Source organism: Triticum urartu, chromosome 7A (assembly GCF_056163025.1).
Source record: "Triticum urartu cultivar PI428250 chromosome 7A, HENAU_Tu73, whole genome shotgun sequence".
Lineage (NCBI taxonomy): Eukaryota > Viridiplantae > Streptophyta > Magnoliopsida > Poales > Poaceae > Triticum > Triticum urartu.
Genome location: NC_141879.1, coordinates 580333284 through 580359170, shown reverse-complemented (window position 1 = coordinate 580359170; position 25887 = coordinate 580333284). Strand labels below are relative to the sequence as shown.

General features: G+C 47.0%; 1 long non-coding RNA gene across 2 annotated transcripts; it reads right to left on the bottom strand.

Annotated features, from left to right (window-relative positions):
- Window positions 1-6024: 6024 nt before the first annotated feature.
- Window positions 6025-8205, bottom strand: LOC125521259 (uncharacterized). 2 transcript variants are annotated; one of them, XR_007289123.2, is made up of 3 exons: window positions 7747-8205; window positions 7303-7427; window positions 6025-6415 (listed from the first exon to the last, which is right to left on the bottom strand). It is a non-coding gene; the product is annotated as an uncharacterized LOC125521259 (long non-coding RNA). The 2 variants fall into 2 exon arrangements; XR_007289122.2 differs by lacking the exon at window positions 7303-7427.
- Window positions 8206-25887: the final 17682 nt, after the last annotated feature.

The window sequence follows — 25887 nt, the reverse complement described above, 5'->3', positions numbered from 1 at the left end:
ACCACGGACTCGAAGGATAAAAATACAAGTTGTATGGTGCAGAGGCAAGTAAAAAACCGCCATCAAGAGCCATCCACTAAAGAAGAAGAAAATGTGTCTGATGTGCTTCTTCAGTCGTGCCGCCGGCCCCCTCTTTAATCCAGTTCGCTCGGGGATCTAGCTGGTATCATTTTTTCCAGAGGGCGAACAAGTATCAGCTAGGACTAGGTATGCATAGCCCACGACATACGAAGACAGGGTTTCAACTTATTTTTTAGGTCCATACCGGCCTATGGGCCTCCCAGCGTAGGTTTTACTTTTTCTTAAAGATCGGCAGCCCAATGTATTTTCTTAATAAAACGCAGATCTCTATTCTATTTATCTATATATAAGAATACTAATGTTGTGTCCAATTTATGTTTTCCCTTCTAACCACATTATATATATTTATATAATTACTAATATTGTATATTTTATAGAGACTTATATATACATTATAAAAACATCCCACGTGTTATTAACTTATAAAAGTAAATGTTTAACAGAAGTTGGCAAGGAAAATCCTGGTTGATTTTGACTCACAGGTAGGAAAATCCTGGTGATTGCGTACAAAAGCTTGCGAAGATTTTAAGGACCAATGTAATAATAACACGCTCATTTTTATTTTGAGGAATAACTCGCTAATTTGTTAATTTTATATATAAAAATGTGTCGCAGCGCTTTATTTTTTGATATAAGTTGCTCCTTCTAACCTAACATTGTACTATATATAGAACGAGCCCAGCTAATTCATGTATTTCAAGAAAGTGCAAATGGGCTGGGATTTCTTAGAAAAAATTAAATGGCCGCATTGATGCGAAATTATTTGTTCACCCAGCCCAACAAATGGACTGTACATTCTAGAAAATGGGTTAAAAAAAGAAAACATGGGTTGAATATATACCACATTTTTGCAGTCTGGCATGTGGGCCAATAGGTCGAAGCCTACGCAGGGCGTTGTCAACTTGGTCAACAAATGATTATAACATCCACAGCCATTGGAGTTATATCCAACGGCCGGCATGCACCTTCAATCTCTCATGTTCTTCCTCCAGCGTCGCCGGGACCGCCTGGCCCGGCCTCTGGCGGCTAGTGGCTCTGCTTAGCACGCATCACTGCGAAGTGCTACCCCACCGCCTGCCAGGCTATCCCTCCACACCACCACACCTCCTGTTATTCTCCACCGACTGTAGCCCCATGCCGCACCAGAACCACTTATAACCCTTGTACTCCTCTCAATCTGTCACTCCACTGCCGCGTCTTCCCATCTCCGGGTCATTCTCGTCCAGGGCCTCGCCGTCGTCCACCGCCTCGCTGCGCTCGGCGCGGCGTGGTCAACAAACGAGAGTCATCGGAAGAGGACTGTACGTGGAGAGCCTGACGGCTGAGATCCATGAGGTCCATGGTTGCACGCAAGGAAAGTTCCTCCTTATTAAGCAGAAAAAATGTTTCCTCCCCCTGACAGCTGGGAACCATCGGTTGTATCTTCGCACGGAAGGAAGTGCATCCTTGTTATGCCAAAAAAACTATTCCTCCCATTGACAGCTAGGACCCGTCGGATTTGGTGGTTGACTTGTGGGCCTACTAAGTGGACGTGTACGCAGGGCTTTGTCAACTTAATCAACAAATAATTCTAGCAGCTGGACCGGTTGACGTTAATCCAACAGCCGTGCTCCTTCTTCAACCTCTGTTCTTGCTCCTGTCTCCCGTGGGCGGTAGTGCTGCCGCGCACCCGAACCAGTCAAGTTTCCCACTCATCTCCATCTGCGACTCCACTGCCGTGTCTTCCCCATCTCCGGGTCGTTCCAGTATGGGGCCTCGCCATCGTCCACCAGCCTTGGTGCACTTGGCACGGTGTGGTCAACATGGTCAACAAACGAGAGTCATTGGGAGATGACTGTACGTGAGAGGCTGACAGTGGGGACGCACCATGCCCATTGATGCATGCATCCAACTGCATCCTTTTTACCCTAAAAATAATGTTTTCTCCCCCTGACTGCTGGGACCCACCAGCTACATCTTCGCACGCAAGGAAGTGCGTCCATATTGCGGGTAAAAAAAAATGATTCGCCCCGTGACTACTGGGATCCACCAGCTACATCTTCGCACGCAAGGAAGTGCCTACAGTCGGGACCCACCTGGTCGAAGCGTACGTAGCGTTGTCATTCTGGTCGCGAACGTGTACGTACATACTGGTTGATGTGGAGGCGTGCATGTGTCGTAGTAGAGGCGCACACGTAGCATGTACACGTACGTACAGCGGCCAGGGTGCAACAAAGAAAATACGGCCACGTACGTACATACGGGCGGGGTCTCGAACGCCTACTCGTGCATACGTACAGCTAGGGCTCGTGTACATGGCTGTGGCCAGGTCGGAGCGGAGAAACTGTGTCGTCGTCGTGTTCATGGGGAGGCAACAAAATGCGCCGTGTTCATTGGGAGGCAACGGAACGCGTGTTGTTCATCAGGAGCCAACCGGCTTGGACGGAGGAGCCAATGGAAACGAGGCCTGCCGTACCGCAGAACAGAGGAAACAGCCTTGTGTTTGACCGGCCATGATGGAAACGGGATCCTGTTCATCGGGAGGGGTCTTGCGTGCCGCAAAACGGAGGAAACAGACCTCCTACGGTCGAAACGGGGTCCTGTTGATCGGGAGGGGTGTGGCGTACCGGAAAACGGAGGAAACAGACTTGTGTTGGAGCGCTACAGTCGAAACGGGGGTCCTGTTCATCGGAAGGGGTGTGGCGTACCGCAAAATGGTACTCCACGGGATATTGTTCATCTCCACCGTCGACCTCCTCCAGCCTCTGCGGGCTCCTGTTCATCCACCATCGACCTCCTCCAGCCTCCACCTGCGACTGTTCATCCACGGGCTCCTGTTCATCCAGCCTCCACCGCGCGCTCCTCCACCGACTACTGTTCAACCATCCCTCTCCACGGGGTCCTGTTTAACCACCCCTCCATGAGCTACCATTCATCCAGCCCTCCACCGAATACTGTTCCACCAGCCCTCCGCCGGCTACTGTTCCACCAGCCCTCCACGGGGTCCTGTTCATCCAGCCCTCCACGAGGTCCTGTTCATCCACCGACTCGATCGATTAGGGTCCTCTTCATCCAGCGGCAACGGCCTCTACTACTACGGGGTCCTATTCATCTAACCTCCCACTAGGAATTGTTCATCCAAACCCCCCAACAATGCTCACTGTTCATCAAGAGGCAGCATCGATCGGCTTCAGTTAGCAGCAGTAGCGAAGGAATCACTCAGGTTCAGTTAACAACAAGGGATCGATTGATCGCTCGGGTTCAGTAACGCGTAGCCTGCAGTGCAATCGCTCGGGTTCAGTTAGAGCGCAACGCCTCGCACACACGCGCATACGTACGAGAGAAACGCGCATGGTTCGGCCCCGACCACCCACCATAACCAGGAACTCCCCCAATATTTTCCTCGCCCTCGCTTCTACCACGGTTTTCTCCGTCATGGACGGCCAAAGAATGTCATGCAGCTGCGTCTCCGGCCCGCCCAGGACGAAAAGCCCATTTTCTGTCATGATTTTTTGTCATAGATGTAGGAGCCCACCACATCTATGATGATACCGGGTTTTGTCACAATTATCATCATAGAAGTTTCATAAGCATGATAGAAAAAAATCATTCGGCCCAAAATGTCATGGATGTGTCATTTTTGTAGTGTAGTAGTTCTGCTATGTTTATGAGTAGTGTTGTACTTGTGATATTCATGCTTGTCATTATGCCATGCTCAGTTGGATATGATTCATTGTTGATATGGTTGTCACACCCCATGCTTATATCATGCTCATGCATTGTAATTGCATCATGTTATTTTATCATGGCTCAGCATATTGCATTCAAGTTTAACCGAATTAAATTGAACTAGAGCAACTGTTGGTTGAGTCATGGTGCCACCATATCGGGCTGACAAGTGCAACCACATTTCCCTTTATGGGGAGGCCGTTAGTCGTTCGTTGCCATGCCTTTTGTCGGTGCCTCCAACGAGGCAAGGTTATGGGCATGCGTTACCCTGGCCCGGTAAGGAAACATAATCTTGTGGACCCATTGTTGTTATGGTACCGTGTCCCCGTTTCGGATTGTTTATTTTCCACGACGGTGGTAGTTTTTCCTTTGGTAGGCTGGGTCACCCAGGACTAAGCCCAGTGGGGAGTTGGTCGGAGTTGCCGTAAGAGTGTCATGGCAATGGGAGAGTTCTATCAGAATGACGTTGGTCCAGCCGAATGGGAGTGCGAGGCCATGGGTTCCATGGTGTGGGTAAAGTGCGCTACCTCTGCAGAGTGTATTAAATCTATCGGTAGCCGCGCCCGTGGATAAGGGCCTAGTTCGTAGTTGTTCACACTATGGGTCAACAGTAATAATAATAATAAATTGCTTAACAACAACCCCGGTTCGATGATGAGAAAGAGATTGGTTGTGATCAAGAGAGGATCACGGAGGTATCGTGGATACCAGAGTTGGTTGATCTTTATGTGAACGTGAGATGATCACTGTGGTATCGAGGATACCGAGTTGTTGGACATTCATGATGTTGTGCGAGAATCGTGGGAAAAGATCAAGCTCCTTGTGGTCATTTAATGATTACTACGATATTGTTTATACCAAGCTTGATTTGATCCTGAGATGATCGTGTGATGTACGAGGCTGGTACGTGATGCATGTCATGGTTACGAGGTAAACCGAGCAGAATAAGTGGTGCATATAGTGTCATCATGTTGCATGATAGTGTCATCATGTTTATATGCACATGCCATGCTCATATTGTTCTAGCTATACCATGTTGTTAATGCCATGTTGTTCTGATGATCTCATGATAATCCCTGCTTAACATGTAATTGACATGCTGTTGTTTGTCTTGAATGCTTCTGGTTATTGTGAGCTTGCAAGTACATTCAATGTACTGACCTGGCGTGTCATGCTAGTTTGCGGGTCATGCCGGATTTGATTGCTTGTTTGCCGTGGATTCCTTGTTTGCGAGCTAGGATAAGGGTTCCAGCCAGAGTCCCTGTGGAGTGGAGTTCACCACGTCGTCGTTGTTCCGCTGCTAGAAGTCATTCCGCTGCTTCGAGTTGTTCTGCTACTTGCATAGAGCAACCGTGCCAGGCGTAGTGTTGTCGTGCCAGTGTAATTCCTCATTATATCGGAACCCCTTGTACCCAATATAGATTGTAATAAAGAGCTGATTTGTTCTATGCTAAGCAGTGTCGTATTCCAGAAGACTTCTCCTCGATCTCTGGGTTGGAATACGGGGCGTTCCTGTTTCTCTGAGTCGGGGTGACACAAACTATTGCTAACGCATAGTGATAAAGTAAAGCAATTACATGGCGTGTGCATTTCATACAATAAAGAGACAACCACAAGGCTCATGTCGGTTGTCAGATATCTTACAAAACATGAACATCTCATACAATAATGTTCATCACATCCTATCTTGACCATATCATATCACAACATGCCCTGCAAAAATAAGTTAGACGTCCTCTACTTTGTTGTTGCAAGTTTTACGTGGCTGCTACCACTACACCATGACACTCAAAGCAGCGTTAGACAATCTGTCGGCATAAGTCACCTACGGCGACACATTTTATGTCGGTAGAGACCTTTCCTGACATAAAGGTGGGTGTCGCCTATAGTCCTGTCGGGAAAGGGCTTTGCCGACGGATAAACCTTTTCTGACAGATAACATGACAACATTAGTGAGATCTTTCCCGACAGACATTTCTGCAGCGACAAACAGCTCTATGCCGACGGTTTAAGTGATGCCATAGCTACGCCGACAGTCTGTCTGATACTACATGCGCCGATAGATAGTTCATTGTCCATTTCTATGCCGACAGTTTATCTGCAGTGTGTTATGCCAACAGATAATGTGACATGAACACTTCTACCGACACACTTAGTGCGAGGGTTATACATTTCAATTCATGTTCAATATGCAATACAATTGCACTCTTCCATTCATCACAAGGTAACAAGCAATGCATTCATTCTAAGATATATAGATGATTCCACTTACACTGTTCCATTCATAACAAGATAACAGGCACATCATCCATTCAACATTCATAGAAGATTCACTGGGTTTCTTCACTCAAGTAGCTACATCCACTAAGAAAATAGCCAAGTGGCATATGTCAGAGTCGACATTCTGGTCATGTCCTATTACAAAATATGAGCAAGTTCTCAAAAGACCGATCATTTTATCACTTGACTACTACAAAATATTATGGAAGATACCCAGTCTTCGATCAAGCCGACATCAACTTCCATATGCTCAAAATGCGTCGACAATGTTCCATGTTATGGTCAAAAGCGATCAGTGGAACATCCTAGATCAACTTCACTACTTGCTACTTTCTGCCATTTGTCCCTGCAAAAGAACTTGTATCTTTGAGAAATCTTAGAAAATGACAAGCACAAGCAACGAAATGAAGTCAGGATGGAATAGATGTGATTTTGTAGACCATAATATTGTACAAAATGAAGTATTGCATATTGGACAAACATCAGCCTTAGCATGGTTTTTCCAGAAAAGGATGCAATCATGTTCACATGCATGAATACTAACATATCCAAGTCCTAGGCATTTCACCAATTTCTTAGCTTCATTATAGTTCTTCGCTAGTGAGGACCCTTCAGGAAAAGCATCATTAAGTAGATCTAGCAGCAGGTTAAAACTTTTATCTGACCATCCACCAAGCAATTTGACATGAAGTAGTCTAATTATGAAACGTAGTTTTGAGAACTTCTTACACCCAGGATATAGCTCTTGACTAGAGTCATTTTTTAACTTTTGAAGAGCTTCTAAATATGCATCAGTCTGCTCAGAAACTGTGTCATCTTCAAAGTCCCCCTCCTTATCTAAACCACCCCCTAAGTCTCGAAGCAAATCAGAAATGTCATCCTCTTCGGGTGACTCCTCCTCAACCTCATTCTCATGAGCGTCAGGAACATTCAAGAAAGAAGAACTAGATTCTCCATGAAAAATCCAAGCTTTATACCCACGGAGAAACCCATCACATACCAGATGCTCACGCACCTCTCTTTCTTCATTCCAAAATGAGTTTGAACAGTTCTTACAAGGACATAATATTTTGTTTCCGTATGAATTACTAAATGCAAAGCTTAAGAATTTTTCCACCCCTTCCAAATACACCTTTGTGTGCCTACATGTTATATAAATATACATGTGCATCAGATCAAATGTAGTTAAATAATTGCTAAGCGCCCTATAACCACTAAAATTGTGTGTTATACCTAGGCTCATCCATCCACCTTTTGTCCATGGTGACTGCACCTTCACAACTAATTCAGAGACTACAAGTGAAATGTACAGATTCGGAATATCGATGTTGCTGTAGAGATTCAGAATATCAATGTTGCTGCAAAAAAATGTCATTCACTATGAACATGCATATCAAATAGAAAAAAACTTAAAACATGGACATTAAACTTAAAACCGGCCTGGATATGCTTAATCATATGCCTTCTAGAGAGATCTATCTATGATGAAATAATAGTTCAGTAGGCATTACACAGATCACACTAAGTAGTGTTCACACAACCAAATCTGCAACTACTTGAAATAGAAAATGAACAACAAAAATTTGAAACTGAAAAAATATCATGCAAGTCATCCAATCAGATCATCACACAAGCATTATTCAATCGGGCCATTAGTAATTGCAGAAGGTAAATCACCTCTTGAATTCAGTAGACGGGGCAGAGGAAAGTAGCAGGAATGGAGGTCAACCGTGGAGGTGGATCCTTGACGAGTTGCTACTCCTCGACGAGGTGGACAGGTTGCTGCTCTCGGCGAGGTGAACACGCTGCTGCTCCTCGGCAAGGTGGACGCGCTGCTGCTGCTTCTCCTTGCCGGTGGTGGTCGACGGTGTTGCTGCTCCTCGCGCAGCGGACGGAGCTGCAGCTCCTGGAAGGGTGGTGCGCAACGGGCTAGAGAGTTGTGGCGCGACGGAGGGCCAGCGGACGGGTGGCGGCGCGTAGGCGGGGCGGCAGCGCAGTGGGTATGGCCGGCGGCGCAGTGGGTCGGGGCAGCGGCGCAGGTCGGGGGCGGCAGTGGATTAGGTCGAGGGCTGAGAGCCTGAGAGATTGGGGATTGGGGATTTGGGATCGAAGGGTTTTTTTATTATCTTTGCCTTTTTCTGCTCGTATGGCGTGCGCATGGCTCTCTTTTCACGCCATATTTTTGGCTGTGGGCTGAGGCGAAGAACGCCAACACATTTGGTGTCCACATGAATCGGCGACACACTGGCAATCGCTAAAGATTTCATCTACCAACAGAAATGACGTCGGTGCTCCTGTGGAGCTTTGCCGATAGATAATATGTCATGAGCTTATATAACTCCGACATACTGTGTGTCGGTACAGTTTGAGACAAAATAAGCGTCGGCGATTCTCACCTATACCAACAGATGCATGTCGCCTTTGTAGTGTCATGGTGTAGTGTACGGGCTTGTAGCAAGAACCATTCTTACCTACACATAAAACCACAATGGTGTTTCGTCAAGTTTGCTATTTTAACCTTCTTCAAGGACCGGTCGCAGTCAAATTCGATTCAACTAAAGTAGGAGAAATAGACACCCACCATCCACCTTTATGCAAACTAGTTGCATGTTAGTCAGTGGAACCGGTCTCATGTGCGTGCACATGTAAGGTTGGTCTGGGCCACTTCATCCCACAATACCATTGAATCAAAATAAGACGTTGGTGGTAAGCAGTATGACTATCACCGCCCACAACTCTTTGTGTTCTACTTGTGCATATCATCTACCCAAAGACCTGGCTCTAATACCACTGTTGGGAATCGTTGCATGGAAAACAAAACAAAAATCTACGCTGGGGATGGCAATGGGGACAATCCCCTATGGGGATACCTAAAACATCCCCATCCCCATCTATTCCCTATCATCCCATCCCCATCCCCGTTTACATGACTGGGGATGAAATTTCCCCATACTCATATACATAATATGACACCCTATAATCAACATACATACATGGTGTTGTCCTTGTCCTGCTAATGCTTATCTAGACCATATTGACTTCTTGGTCATGATGGCAGCCGATGTGAGGATGTCAGATAGTTTTAAGGGTTTTTTCAGAGCTTTTTTTTTGTTTCTGCAAGTTTTTGTGTGAATATTTTAAGGTTGACCGCAGTATCATAGTTACTAACCAGGTCCCCGATCGGTATTGGGTCTGGGGAATAGGATATCGCCCCCATCCCCGTCGTACCCTATGGGGAATACAATAGTTTGGTAAATATCCCCATGAGGATGTTTTTCGCCCATCCCCACCCCCTAATAGATGAAATCCCCATGGGTTTGGCGGGTATGGGGCCCCGTTGCCATCCCTAATCTACACACACGCAATGATCTATCCATGGATATGCATAGCAATGAGGGGGGAGTGTGTCTATGTACCTTCATAGACCGTAAGCGGAAGCGTTTCACAACGCGGTTGATGTAGTCGAACTTCTTGTCATGTCAACCGATCAAGTACCGAACGCACGACACCTCCGCGTTCTGCACACGTTCAGCTCAGTGACATCCCTCTCCTTCTTGATCCAGCAAGACGTCGAGGTAGTAGATGAGCTCTGTCAACACGACGGCGTGGTGATGATGATGGTGAAGTGATACTTCTGCAGGATGCTGCTAACGCGACACTATGATCAGAGACCCTTCGATGAAATTGTGTGCGATGCAATAATCGCAAACGGTTGTGTAAAAAATCGTCAAAAAGGTGCAAAATGTATGCGATGATGGATGCATCAAACACAGTTTGGATTTTAGTTGCGTGTGCAATGCAGGGCATACGGTTCAGTTAAATTAATTGTTTGCGATGAGGAGGAACAAAACAAACGGGCAGCCAGATGAAGGTGTGTGCGATATACAACATACGGTTCACTCGGATGAACTGTTTGTGATTAGGCAACACAAAAGAAATGGTCAGCTAGATCAAGGTGTGTGTGATATATGGCATGTGGTTCACTTGGCCTTGTCGTTAGTGTGTGACCTCTGTGGCAACCATTCGCTCCCCAGTAGCCTCTTCTTGTACCGTGGCAACTGTCCACCACCTCTTCGCCATTCCCTCTCGATTTGGAACTGTTGTCGCACGCTCTTCCTCCCTCCATTTGCCTTCACCCTTCCTTCTGCCATTGTTCGATCATCTTCTCCATGGAGGGAACAGGCCGGAAACGACCCCATTATTCTTCCCCTGATCTGAAAGATGACGTGGTGGAGGAACTCATTGATCGGTGCAACGTCATCACCTCGGCTAGCACGGCAGGTTCATTCAAGTCCATTCTTGACTCCACAAATAACATCATTGCAACGAACCCAAGGGTTCAGGAGCGGTTTGATCTCCCCTATTTTATTCACCATGACGCTGGTCACCGGCGTGGGGACGATGGAAGCATCGCCTTGTGCAAGTTGATGCCACTTGATAATGATACGTGTGATGTTAAGATGCCATCGCTTGAGGGTAAGGCTTGGGCAGGTGTAAATGGAGATTGGGTTGTTTATATTGAGTATAACTGCGAGTGGGAACTTGTGAATGTGTACACTCGTCACCGGGTTCCACTTCCAAAAATCACAGACTGCCCTGAGGTTGAGCACAATGATCTATGTATGTTCAAATACGATCATGGTGACTGTCATCTACGGAAGATAGCAATTTGTCCAGTTCCCAACCGCTCTTGGAATTACAAGAACTATGAAGTTGTTGCTATCTTCGACAAGCTTGTTGTCATCCTTACTTCCACGCCTCGATGGATATTGCTCAAAAATCAATTTTTGTACACAGATGAGTATTGTGATGCAATTCAATACGAGAGTCATGTGTTTGCTACCACCACTCGTGGCACTGTTTTTGCATGGAATCCTTATGATTTTGGCATGTTTGTCTTCCACCGTAATTATAATTGTTTCATCCACATGCATGCGGGTTAGCTCGTTTCCCTTTACTAATTAACCTTCCTGTGTTTCCAAGGTCTTGTGAACATTCCACAACTTATACTTGAAAAAAAATTATAATCAAGGGGGAGATGACGATAGTGATGATCACGAGCATGAGGACGAGCAGGACCTATATACTTAGTGGCGCCTGGCAACTTATTCCGATGGATCACCTCTTCTTGTATGTATACAGGGCACTGCTGATGTTACTAACGAAGCAGGTGTTGTCTCCCATGGTCGCACTCTCCAGACCTATTCCAACATCCGTTGCAGGTATTCGGGATGGATACTAGTGTGCTAGCGCCAACACCTTCTCCTTGGTTCAGTATTGATAGTCTTGGAGAAAACTCGCTCTTCCTTGGACAAAACTATCCAATGATGGTGAAAGGCAATCCAGCTACTGTTGACACAACATTATTACCATTTATGAGAAGCAACTGTATCTATACCTTGGACATTGCTATGGTTCCCTACCCTGGCTATCACAATATGTAACACCCTCGATGCGGCTATATCTCCCACGTGTCGAAGCACGACTTAGAGGCATAACCGCATTCAAAGCAATGTCGCAAGTGAGGTAATCTTCACACAACCCATGTAATACATAAGGGAAAGAGATACATAGTTGGCTTACAATCGCCACTTCACATAATTACATGAATAAAGCATTACATCATCCAGATACAATCAAGGTCCGACTACGGAACCAAAATACAAGAAGACTACCCCAAAAGCTACACAGATCCCCGATCATCCCGACTGGGCTCCACTACTGATCAACTAGAACAAAACAAGACAAAGGACAAGATCTTCATCGAGCTCCTCCTTGAGCTGGGTTGCGTCATCTGCACGGTAACCTCGGCACCTGCAAGCTGGTTTTGGAAGTATCTGTGAGTCACGGGGACTTAGCAATCTCACACCCTCGCGATCAAGACTATTTAAGCTTATAGGAAGGGTAAAAGGTATGAGGTGGAGCTGCAGCAAGCGACTAGCATGTATGGTGGCTAACATACGCAAATGAGAGCGAGAAGAGAAGGCAAAAGCACGGTCGAACAACTATGATCAAGAAGTGATCGTAGAACAACCTACGTCAAGCATTACTCCAACACCGTGTTCACTTCCCAGACTCCACCGGAAAGAGACCATCACGGTTACACACGCGGTTGATGTATTTTAATTAAGGTCAACTTCAGGTTTTCTACAATCGGACATTAACAAATTCCCATCTGCCCATAACCGCGGGCACGGCTTTCGAAAGTTCAAAACCCTGCAGGGGTGTCCCAACTTAGCCCATCACAAGCTTTCACGGTCAACGAAGGATATTCCTTCTAGCGGGAAGACCCGATCAGACTCGGAATCCCGGTTACAAGACATCCTCGACAATGGTAAAACAAGTCCAGCAAGACCGCCCGATGCGCCGACATCCTGATGGGAGTTGCACATATCTTGTTCTCAGGGCAACACCGGATGAACATTACGTACAGCTAAAACCATCCCTCAAGTTTCCCCGAGGTGGCGCCGCAAGTGGCTCTAGTTCGGACCAACACTTAGACAAGCACTGGCCCGGGGGGTTAAAATAAAGATGACCCTCGGGATGCGCGACTCCCAAGGGAAAAAATGCTAGGTGGCAAATGGTAAAACCAAGGTTGGGCCTTGCTGGAGGAGTTTTATTCAAGGCGAACTGTCAAGAGGTTCCCATTATAACCCAACCGCGTAAGGAACGCAAAATCCGGGAACATAACACCGATATGACGGAAACTAGGGCGGCAAGAGTGGAACAAAACACCAGGCATAAGGCCGAGCCTTCCACCCTTTACCAAGTATATAGATGCATTAATTAAATAAGAGATATTGTGATATCCCAACAAGTAAACATATTCCAACAAGGAACAACATGTCCATGTTCCAACAAGGAATAAACTTCAATCTTCACCTGCAACTAACAACGCTATAAGAGGGGCTGAGCAAAGCGGTAACATAGCCAAACAACGGTTTGCTAGGACAAGGTGGGTTAGAGGCTTGGTTCAACAATATGGGTGGCATGATAAGCAAGTGGTAGGTATCGCAGCATAGGCATAGCAAAAGAGCGAGCAACTAAGCAAGCAAAGATAGAAGTGATTTCGAGGGTATGGTCATCTTGCCTGAAATCCCGCAAGGAAGAAGAACGAGTCCATGAATAAGATAAATGGACGTAGTCGAACGGATCCTCACACACACGACGTTATCGGAACCAACCGAAGAAACAACACCGGAAAGAAGCAAACAACATAGTAAACAACCAACACATCAACATGGCATGATGCACAATCGAGTATGATGCATGTCCGGTTTAATGATGCATGGCATGACAAAGTGCACAAGCAATCCTACAAATTAAGTGAAGCTCAATATGCATCGGGATGCATATTAACAAAACACCACATCAAGTTAATTAGTTCGATCTCGTTTAGGTACTCAACAATATTAAATGTTGGTTAGCATGGCAAGAGGTGAAGCAAAGTAAAACTACCTATCTTGGAAAGTTTAAATGAGGCCGGAACAACAAACAACAAGTCTGGGAAAATCCTCATATGCATATATTAGGTTTGGTACTGTTCTGCCCTAAACCAAATTTTATAGTTTTTAAACATGCAAGATGAGTGCACCATGTTAAACTAGGCATTTTTCCACCCCAATTACATATAAAGTTTATTAAATTCGGAGTTACGGTTATTAAGTTATGGAATAAAACATTTTAGCATGGCAATAGGCAAAATTTAAACAAACAACATTTTAAACATTTTAAACATGGATGAAAGTTGCATATTATTAAACTAGATGAAATTCTAAGCAAGTTTCATATATAATTTATTTTAATCCGATGCACGGTTTGTGAGATATTAAATGCATGATCAACAATGGCTTTTCTGTAAAACTGCAATCCTGCGGATGAAGAACAAAATCACAGAACAGGGAAAAAACCCTATCGGGCCGAATCTGAAAGCTCTGCTGGCCCAACCGAGAGGGGGGCTCACATTGGGCCAAGGCCTGCTGGAGGAGGGAGAGGCCGGCAGAGGCAAAGCTAGGCTGAGGTGAGGCCGGTCCAGGCGCGGTGGATCTGGCGGTTGACTCGATCGAGTCAACGTGGTCGAGCGATCGCTGGTGCTGGTCGTCGTTCTAAAGGAAAATTGACAGTGATGGGTTCAGGCCGACGCGGGAACGGGCAAGGGCGGTGCAGGGCCGGGACGGCGCGATGGCACGGAACTTGGGGCGCCAGCGGCGTTGGTTGAAGGTGGCGGCGGACGAGGAGCCTCTCAGGCGACGCTCTGTTACAGAGGAGACAGAGGGAGTCCGGTAAGAGAAAGAGATAGGAAGGAGGCGACGGAGAAGAGGTGCGGTGACCTGCTAGTGTTGGGGAACTCCGGCGAAAACGAACTGCAGAAGGCGGCCTTGTAGCGCTGGAGCTCGAGGCGAGGGGCATCTCCTTGAGGAGGAGGAAGAAGCAGGGCACGGCAGTGGGGATGGAAGCAGGGCTCGGCGGCGGGGATGGAAGCAGGGCGCGACGTAGTGCTCGTTTCCCTTGTGGGCTCGAGGAAGAAGCAGAGGAGGCAGAGGAACTGGGCGCTGCGGCGCAGTTCGGTTCCTGCAGGGAGGCGAGAACAACGTCGATGTGCTCCACGGCCACGGCGGACGTGGGACTTGAGGCGCAAGGCGTGGCGGGCTCGAGCAGATCCGGCGGTGGCGCTTGCTCGGGGGCTACCGGACGAAGCGAAACGACGGCGGCGACGCCGTGGGACTTGAGCGAGCTCCTGCTCGTTCCTGGGAAGGAGAGAGAGAGGGCCACCGTGAGAGTGAGAGAGGAAAAATTAGGAGGAGGAGAGAAACGGGACGAGGCCGGTCGTGGTCGTGGCCGCCGGCGGCGGGGTCGCCGGAGGGCGCGGCCTGCAGGGTCGGTGAGGCTCGGGTGCGAGGGCTCCTGCTCCGCTGCTGCTACGGGTTCGAGAAGAAAGCAGAGGAGGAGCTTCGGGGAAGGAGGAGGTGGATCTCTAGGAAGACAGGAGGAGTGGATCTGGTTGGGTGGCTGAGAAAAACGAGGAGGATGCGGCGGCGACCGAGGGGAAGGATCCCGCGGGGGATTTGGAGTGAGGCGGCGGCTGAGGGGGACAAACGACCTAGTTTTTAGGGCTTGGTCTGATATATATATAGCAAAAGGATTAAAGGAGAGGGATTTGGATCATCGGATTGGAATCCTACGGACGAGAATAAAATTGGCAGGGAGTCCAAAAAGAAAAACGGAGATGTTTTGTAGACGTTTGGGGATGATCCGGACACAGCGGTAACGTCTGTCCGGGTCGGGTCCGGGACAGATTTCGGACGCGCGCGGGAGGAGGTCCGCGGGCTGACGAGAGAGGTTAGGTAGGGCCTGGTGGTGAGAGGTAGTACAGAAGGCAAAGGGCTGAGAAGATAGAACAGGAGAGGCCCGGCGACTGTTTCCGGAGACCGAAAACGTCCGACGTGTGCCCGGCTATAATGCCGCTATAGTTTAACGGTTGGGCTATCAGACGAACTCTGAATGCGATAAAACTTGACAGGCGGTCTATCTACACTATAATAAGACCACACGCCAACTTTCACCCCCATTCCGAGAAAATATTTCCGGCCACTTATAAAATAATATTACGGACATGCCGCGGGCGCGTGCGAGTGTGTCTGGGCTCAGAACGGACAACAGAAGGAGCTGGGGAAACTCGGACGGATGCAGGTTTTGAAAAACATGATGGTGCAATGCAAATGATGACATGACAAGATGCAACACGCAAGCGAATGACATGGCAAAGACAGCGAATAACTGGAAGACACCTGGCACAATGGTCTCGGGGCGTCACAACACTCCACCACTACGAGAGGATCTCGTCCCGAGATCTAGAATGGCACCGGAGGGAAAAACGGAAGAGAAAGAGAAGAGGTAAAACTAAGTTGCTTCTTTGACAAACGAGTGAAACCAAAGAACCTTGAGAGGTTGAACAAATTCGAGAAAATAATACAACGAAGGTGAACAAGGTCGAAAACACTCCGTTAGAAAAGAGGGACAAAGAACATTGCGAAAAACCTTGAGGTTGAAGGGCAAGATATATATTGAAACCACTCCGGTTAAGTCAAGATAGAGAAGGATTAAGAATGATATAATTTGGACAGCACTCCGTCTGAGAAGGGACACAAAACTTGATAAGATGAGAGAACTTGAAAATAGGGCACGACACTCCGGTAAAATGGATAACACGAAAAGAACATGATCCTGACAAGAACAAGAAGAAGGTTTGAAGAGAGCAACATCACAATGCCTCCAGAAGAAGTGAGAGAATGGAGCTGAATGAACGGGGGAGAAAAACAAGGTCTTGAGAGAGCACGCTTACACCAAAAGCTAGAACGAAGTTGTTGGGTTATCAACAACGAAAAGGATAAGCTTGATATGGACTTATAGAATACATCTCAAAATTATGAGGTGACAACCTGCCATTCCCGAAAAAAGATTGGATTGATATGAACAAGGAGACGACAAACTTATTTCACCGTGAGGATAAATGAAGAACTTGTGTCATTTATAAGTACCATAATAGCAACAAACCTTAGGGAAGGCTTTAGGTGAAACATGACACAAGATAACTCCAACGGAGAGGTTGATGGATTTTAAATACCTCATTCTTAACAACATGTGAATCACGAAACATGAACTCAAATTATCAAGAATGACATAATACCACCTCCAATGATATGAAAGAAAGAATTGCACTCCAGATTGCAAGATGAAGAATGCTTGAGCTCCTCTGAAAAGAATCTTAATGAACACTTGGAGAAGGGATTATTTCCTTGATGAAACCATCATGTAGAACCTCCATGAAGAACTCCGGTAAACGAAAGGATGAAAAAAAGAAAGAGAAGTTGAGAATATAAGGTGAAGCCTTGCGATGATTTAGATGGAGCTTCGCGACGATATAATGCAGAAAAACTTGGAACTCTGGAAAAGAAAAGATGAAACAATTGAAATCAAGAATTTTGATGAACCTCCGGAGTAAGGAATTAAATCACTTGGATGAAACAATAATAATAATTACATTATGCTTATCCTTCACCAATTCAAATTGATGACAAGCAATGGATTTTGGCATACTACTTATTCTCGTAGAAAGGATTAAGATAGATATAGCACAAACTTGGGAAGGTCTTCGACAAATCCACCGGTAGGATTGAAAAAAACAAATGAATTGGTATGATAACAAGGTAAGAAGAATCTTGAACGAACCACTGTAAGAATTGAAAAAGAACGAATAAAAGATAACGAATCACCGGGAAGAATTTGCAAATGAACGAAGATGCCTGAGAGAATCTAGATACATGAGAACAAAGGGATCACGAACTGATTAGAGATCACTTGAACGAAGCACCAGTAAGATTTGGAGAACCATAGCTGAAAGCTGAGAATGAATAAATTCTGAGATGATGGGCTCCGGAGAAACAAACTGAAAAGAATCTTGAATTGCTCCGGATGGATGAAAAGAATTTCCAGAATCAAAAACAATTATGAGAGGATGGCCTCAAACTAGAATCACGAATCTCTGAGAGAACGGATAAGATATGGAGGGAAAACTCTTTTTCGGTCTTCAAAATCCGAGAAAGACGACGAGAAACACCACCAAGAATTGTTGAGGCACTCAGGAATGAAGAATGGAAAAGGCTGAGCCAACGATGAAAAGAATTTAACCGATCTTGGAGAAAGGCATTTGACTGATGATAAATCATTCTTACGTCAAACTTTGAGATGAATATGAGAATAACTCCGGAAATTAGAAGAGTCAGGTAAGATCCTGGGGAAAAGACCTGTGGGTTAGGGCCCACTCAAAAGATACACCGTAGAACAATTTAAAAAGAGAGAATGCACCGGTTGAATTAAATGGCTAGAATGAGATAACAACCTTGAAATAGGTTTGAACAGATCTTGAAGGAAAAGACGAGGCTTCCGAGATATCTTCAGCACTCCAGAATAATTGAATAGCGAGAAATGAATGAATATGATGAGCACCGGTATGATAAAACTTCTAAAACGAGGAAAGGATATGATCAACACCAAAAGCTTGAATTGAATCCACCGGAGAAGAAAAAGAATGATGAAAGATGAGCTAGTAGAACATCTTCATGGAAAACACTGGGTAAGAACATTGACGGAAAAAGGAATGGAGAGACTTCACAATAATAAAAGGATACTTGATTAAGAAATCTGAGTCGTCAAAGAAAAAGGGTGGGTGGGCGGGAAAACAAAGGCAACTTGGGGATGGATGAAACAAACACCGTTGAGAAGAACTGATACTTGATCTTGCGGATGTTGCAATGATTGGATCCACTTGAAGAGAAGCACACCGGTTTAAAAAGGATTGACATGACAAACTCGATGATCGAGAAGGATTAGTGTTCACATCGGGGTATGAGAACACCACTTAGGAAAGGTATGGAATCAACATTTGACTTCGAAGCAACTCGAATACCACAACTCAAAACAAAACAAAGGATTGGCTCGCAGAATAAGCCGGAACAAACATATGATAGAGATTTTGTCCGAAGTTTTCGTGGTGGGGCCTACACGGGCTCGATCGTACAGCACCATCATGTACAAGGCAGTGCACATGACATACGAAGTGTCCCCAAGTCGACATAGCCAAGGACTCTTTAATACACAACGAGACCACTGTAAAACCGACCATGAATAGGCGGACCACTAGACGTCGAACCCCAATTTCATATCATACATCTGTCAGAAAGATATCCTAAGAGCTACTTGAATTCCCACTTATAAACTCCCCAAACTTTCCGGTTATGCAATCAGGTGTTGGGGATACAGGGGAAGCATAATATCTCACCCAAACTAACAAATCCTACATCCAACTGTATCCATCCTTCAACACATAACCAAGAAACCTTCGGAAATCGTCTACCTCAACCTTCGAAAAGCATCCGTTATACGAGTTATGGCAATACTCCCGAACTCCCACCCCAGTACTGGGTGGCGTCGAGGTTATCTCACCAACAACTGCATAAAAGAGATTTTCGATGTCGGCGAAACTAACTCAGGTATTCCAGAACTGCAACGATAAAATTGTGACGACAACACCTCGGAGCTCAACTCCCCGGGACACTGCCACAACCCCTAAATGACAGGAGGCACCAAGAACAATGTTCTCGTCACAAAACCATCGGAACGATTCCAAGATACTTGCGTGATCCTAAATTTTTTTTTTGTGAAAATTTGAGAAGAGGAGAGTCAAAACTCTACGTCAGGATGCCCCACCAGAGCGACGAAGGGACTGAGGAGTAAAAAGAATTCCTAACTCTCTGATATATATAATCCTAAATGACTCAAAACATTTTTCTAGACTCAACAACGCCAGCTATTCGATCAAGCAGGGGGCTCCTAAGGTCGGGGAAGACTCTGATTACCAACTTGTAACACCCTCGATGCGGCTATATCTCCCACGTGTTGAAGCACGACTTAGAGGCATAACCGCATTGAAAGCAATGTCGCAAGTGAGGTAATCTTCACACAACCTATGTAATACATAAGGGAAAGAGATACATAGTTGGCTTACAATCGCCACTTCACACAATTACATGAATAAAGCATTACATCATCCAAATATAATCAAGGTCCGACTACGGAACCAAAATACAAGAAGACTACCCCAAAAGCTACACAGATCCCCGATCGTCCCGACTGGGCTCCACTACTGATCAACTAGAACAAAACAAGACAAAGGACAAGATCTTCATCGAGCTCCTCCTTGAGCTGGGTTGCGTCATCTACACGGTAACCTCGGCACCTGCAAGCTGGTTTTGGAAGTATCTGTGAGTCACGGGGACTTAGCAATCTCACACCCTCGCGATCAAGACTATTTAAGCTTATAGGAAGGGTAAAAGGTATGAGGTGGAGCTGCAGCAAGCGACTAGCATGTATGGTGGCTAACATACGCAAATGAGAGCGAGAAGAGAAGGCAAAAGCACGGTCGAACAACTATGATCAAGAAGTGATCCTAGAACAACCTACGTCAAGCATTACTCCAACACCGTGTTCACTTCCCGGACTCCACCGGAAAGAGACCATCACGGTTACACACGCGGTTGATGTATTTTAATTAAGGTCAACTTCAGGTTTTCTACAACCGGACATTAACAAATTCCCATCTGCCCATAACCGCGGGCATAGCTTTCGAAAGTTCAAAACCCTGCAGGGGTGTCCCAACTTAGCCCATCACAAGCTTTCACGGTCAACGAAGGATATTCCTTCTAGCGGGAAGACCCGATCAGACTCGGAATCCCGGTTACAAGACATCCTCGACAATGGTAAAACAAGTCCAGCAAGACCGCCTGATGCGCCGACATCCTGATGGGAGCTGCACATATCTCGTTCTCAGGGCAACACCAGATGAACACTACGTACAGCTAAAACCAGCCCTCAAGTTTCCCCGAGGTGGCGCCGCAAGTGGCACTAGTTCGGACCAACACTTAGACAAGCACTGGCCCAGGGGGTTAAAATAAAGATGGCCCTCGGGATGCGCGACTCCCAAGGGAAAAAAGGCTAGGTGGCGAATGGTAAAACCAAGGTTGGGCCTTGCTGGAGGAGTTTTATTCAAGGCGAACTGTCAAGAGGTTCCCATTATAACCCAACCATGTAAGGAACGCAAAATCCGGGAACATAACACCGATATGATGGAAACTAGGGCGGCAAGAGTGGAACAAAACACCAGGCATAAGGCCGAGCCTTCCACCCTTTACCAAGTATATAGATGCATTAATTAAATAAGAGATATTGTGATATCCCAACAAGTAAACATATTCCAACAAGGAACAACATGTCCATGTTCCAACAAAGAACAAACTTCAAACTTCACCTGCAACTAACAATGCTATAAGAGGGGCTAAGCAAAGCGGTAACATAGCCAAACAACGGTTTGCTAGGACAAGGTGGGTTAGAGGCTTGGTTCAACAATATGGGTGGCATGATAAGCAAGTGGTAGGTATCGCAGCATAGGCATAGCAAAAGAGCGAGCAACTAAGCAACCAAAGATAGAAGTGATTTCGAGGGTATGGTCATCTTGCCTGAAATCCCGCAAGGAAGAAGAACGAGTCCATGAAGAAGATAAACGGACGTAGTCGAACGGATCCTCACACACACGATGTTATCGGAACCAACCGAAGAAACAACACCGGAAAGAAGCAAACAACATAGTAAACAACCAACACATCAACATGGCATGATGCACAATCGCGTATGATGCATGTCCGGTTTAATGATGCATGGCATGACAAAGTGCACAAGCAATCCTACAAATTAAGTGAAGCTCAATATGCATCGGGATGCATATTGACAAAATACCACATCAAGTTATTTAGTTCGATCTCATTTAGGTACTCAACAATATTAAATGTTGGTTAGCATGGCAAGAGGTGAAGCAAAGTAAAACTACCTATCTAGGCAAGTTTAAATGAGGCCGGAACAACAAACAACAAGTCCGGAAAAATCCTCATATGCATATATTAGGTTTGGTACTGTTCTGCCCTAAACCAAATTTGATAGTTGTTAAACATGCAAGATGATTGCACCATGTTAAACTAGGCATTTTTCCACCCCAATTACATATAAAGTTTATTAAATGCGGAGTTACGGTTATTAAGTTATGGAATAAAACATTTTAGCATGGCAATAGGAAAAATTTAAACAAACAAAATTTTAAACATTTTAAACATGGATGAAAGTTGCATATTATTAAACTAGATGAAATTCTAAGCAAGTTTCATATATAATTTATTTTAATCCGATGCACGGTTTGTGAGATATTAAATGCATGATCAACAATGGCTTTTTTGTAAAACTGCAATCCTGCGGATAAAGAACAAAATCACAGAACAGGGAAAAAACCCTATCGGGCCGAATCTGAAAGCTCTGCTGGCCCAACCGAGAGGGGGGCTGTGGGGGCTCACATTGGGCCAAGGCCTGCTGGAGGAGGGAGAGGCCGGCAGAGGCAAAGCTGGGCCGAGGCGCAGTGGATCTGGCGGTTGACTTGATCGAGTCAACGTGGTCGAGCGGTCGCTGGCGCTGGTCATCGTTATGAAGGAAAAACGACAGTGACGGGTTCAGGCCGACGCGGGAACGGGAAAGGGCGGTGCAGGGCCGGGACGGCGCGATGGCACGGAACATGGGGCGCCGGCGGCGTTGGTTGAAGGTGGCGGCGGACGAGGAGCCTCTCAGGCGACGGCTCTATTACAGAGGAGACATAGGGAGTCCGGTGAGATAAAGAGATAGGAAGGAGGCGACGGAGAAGAGGTGCGGTGACCTGCTGGTGTTGGGGAACTCTGGCAAAAACGAACTGCAGAAGGCGGCCTTGTAGCGCTGGAGCTCGAGGCGAGGGGCATCTCCTCGAGGAGGAGGAAGAAGCAGGGCGCGGCGCGGTGCTCGTTTCCCTTGCGGGCTCGAGGAAGAAGCAGAGGAGGCAGAGGAACTGGGTGCGGCGGCGCAGTTAGGGTCCTGCAGGGAGGCGAGAACAACGCCGATGTGCTCCACGGCCACGGCGGACGCGGGACTTGAGGCGCAAGGCGGGGCGGGCTCGAGCAGATCCGGTGGTGGCGCTTGCTCGGGGGCTACCGGACGAAGCGAAACAACGGCGGCGACGCCATGGGGCTTGAGCGAGTTCCTGCTCGTTCCTGGGAAGGAGAGAGAGAGGGCCACCGTGAGAGTGAGAGAGGAAAAATTAGGAGGAGGAGAGAAACGGGACGAGGCCGGTCCTGGTCGTGGCCGCCGGCGGCGGGATCGCCGGAGGGTGCAGCCTGCAGGGTCGGTGAGGCTCGGGTGCGAGGGCTCCTGCTCCGCTGCAGTTACGGGTTCGAGGAGAAAGCAGAGGAGGAGCTTCGGGGAAGGAGGAGGTGGATCTCTAGGAAGACAGGAGGAGTGGATCTGGTTGGGTGGCTGAGAAAAAACAAGGAGGATGCGGCGGCGACCGAGGGTAAGGATCCCGAGGGGGATTTGGAGTGAGGCGGCGGCTGAGGGGGACAAACGACCTAGTTTTTAGGGCTTGGTCTGATATATATAGCAAAAGGATTAAAGGAGAGGGATTTGGATCATTGGATCGGAATCCGACGGACGAGAATAAAATAGGCAGGGAGTCCAAAAAGAAAAACGGAGATGTTTTGTAGACGTTTGGGGATGATCCGGACACAGCGGTAATGTCTGTCCGGGTCGGGTCCAGGACAGATTTCGGACGCGCGTCGGAGGAGGTCCGCGGGCTGACAAGAGAGGTTATGTAGGGCCTGGTGGTGAGAGGTAGTACAGAAGGCAAAGGGCTGAGAATATAGAAGAGGAGAGGCCCGGTGACTGTTTCCGGAGACCGAAAACGTCCGACGTGTGCCCGGCTATAATGCTGCTATAGTTTAACGGTTGGGCTATCAGACGAACTCCGAATGCGATAAAACTTGATAGGCGGTCTATCTACACTATAATAAGATCACACGCCAACTTTCACCCCATTCTGAGAACATTTTTCTGGCCACTTATAAAATAATAGTACGGACATGCCGCGGGCGCGTGTGAGTGTGTCTGGGCTCAGAACGGACAACAGAAGGAACTGGGGAAACCCGGACGGATGTAGGTTTTGAAAAACATGATGATGCAATGCACATGATGACATGACAAGATGCAACACGCAAGCGAATGACATGGCAAAGATAGCGAATAACTGGAAGACACCTAGCACAATGGTCTCGGGGCGTCACACAATATGCGTCCTGATATAGGCCGCTTCGGCCTGGATGATCAGTCCTGCGTTGGTCTCGAGATTGACAATAGCTGGCCCTTCCCAGAGAATCAGTTATGGTTCAAAGCAAGCGTTTCCAATGCCGAGGATTGGTTAAGCTGAAGTTTCATTTCATCGCTTTGTTATTTTTTTGTGAGAAAAACTTTACTTTACTAGAATGTTTTGTTGGAAATAATCTATAATCCAACATCTATCCTCGTTGTCGTTGTGTGTTGATGACTTGTTGTACGTAATGAATGATACATTTGCATATGTGTCCCATCAACTCACGCCCGCTCGCATGGCACACAGGTCGCGTGGCGGCGTATATTATTGTTAGATATGACAGATGTCAATCTTTCCAATTTGACAAATGGCAACATACCCAATATGACAGATGCAAATCTTACCCAATTGTTTCTACGTGGTTGCACGCGGGTCATCCAAAACAACCGTTTGCGTTGAAGGGATGCACAAATCCTGTGCTGCAAATTTTCCCTTGACTTAAGGGGGAAGACCATAGCTCTCACTTTGCATACAGATGTTCTATCTAAAACGTTTGCGATCAAGAGCTGCACAAATCCTGCTCGGCACATTTTCCCTTGGCTTCGTGGGGAAGCTGTCGGTTTGCATACGGGTGTTCTACCTAAAATGTTTGCAATGGGTGTTTTATATTTAAAAACCATTGACATTATTTTCAAAATAAAATCGTTTGATAAGTTTGTACATTAATAGAGAAAAACGTAAGTTCGTTCAAACCATATCTTTCATTCAGTCACGCTGCAAATTTATATTCATATGATCGAGAATTTGAGATACAATATTAAACCCCAAAAAAACTATTTTCGGAGGTGGCGTGCCGCGCCGTCATTGTCGTCCTCTGGGACGCCGTTGTTGAAGTCTTCAAGGTAACACATAATGTTCTTCACTTGTAAATCAAACATCATGTCGTCGCGCGATAAACGGGCGGGCGCAGGAGGATGGCAACTGGTGCCGCCGAGAGGTAGCGGTCGACAGCGGTGTCCCATGCCGCTGAGGGGGGCGCACGCACGGGCATAGGCGCGGTGGGTGCAGCCAAACGCACGGGGACCGGTGCCGCGGTGGGTGGTGGGGCGCGCAAGGGCACGGGCGCGGCGGGTGCAGCCAAACGCACGGGGACCGGCGCCACAGTGGGTGGAGGGGCGCGCACGGGCACGGGCATGGGCGCTGGCATGTACACGAGCTCGTGCGGGTCGGTGGAGACCTTGCTGATGACCGTGGCTTCCAGCTCTGCGATAGTGCTCGGCGACCAGCCCGTCAATGCTACGGGGATGGTCGTTGGCGCAGGCGCGGGGATGGGAGCTGGGACGGGAGTGGGGGCAGCAACCGCCGCGGCCAGCTCATTCTGGGCCATGTCCGTGAGGCCCCATTCCTCCTTATTTTCTATCTCCTCTGGCTCGGAGTCGACTTCACCAAACTTGAAGACTACTGGCAGATGATCATCCTGCGCCATGGCGGTGGTGGAGGTCCGCGGGAGGGAGGGGAATAGGAGAAGAACAGTAAGGCCGCCCGTATTAAACAGAGGCTTCGGCGCCATTAATGGAGAGGAAGGCGGGCGGCCATGGAAGTCAAAGGGCTCGCTTCCCAACGAGCCTACGCAGCGTACAGCTCACACGCTTCCCGATGAGCCTCGCATTGGAGGACAGCTTGCACGCCTCTCAGTCAGCCTGTGCACCGGACTCCGCTCGCACGCCTCCCGCTCAGTCAAGCAGTTGTCCGCACGGCACCTCCTATATCCATTAAAACCAAGACACATGGCGTCACGTGAATGGTTAACAGAACGCTTACGGTTTGAATTATACAAACATTTGAGATATTAAAGTGGCAGCTATTTTTTCAAGATGCCATTGTTGGTTGTTATTCGAGTGGACCTTCTCTCAAAATGGACACAAAAATACCACGGCATGTTGGGTGCCATTCCCTGATAGCATACCAAGTTTCATGAATTTCAGACGAGTTTTGGATTTACTAGAATTTAAAAACAAAGTATCTCAATGTTTTGCCAGCAATCAATAGTGCCC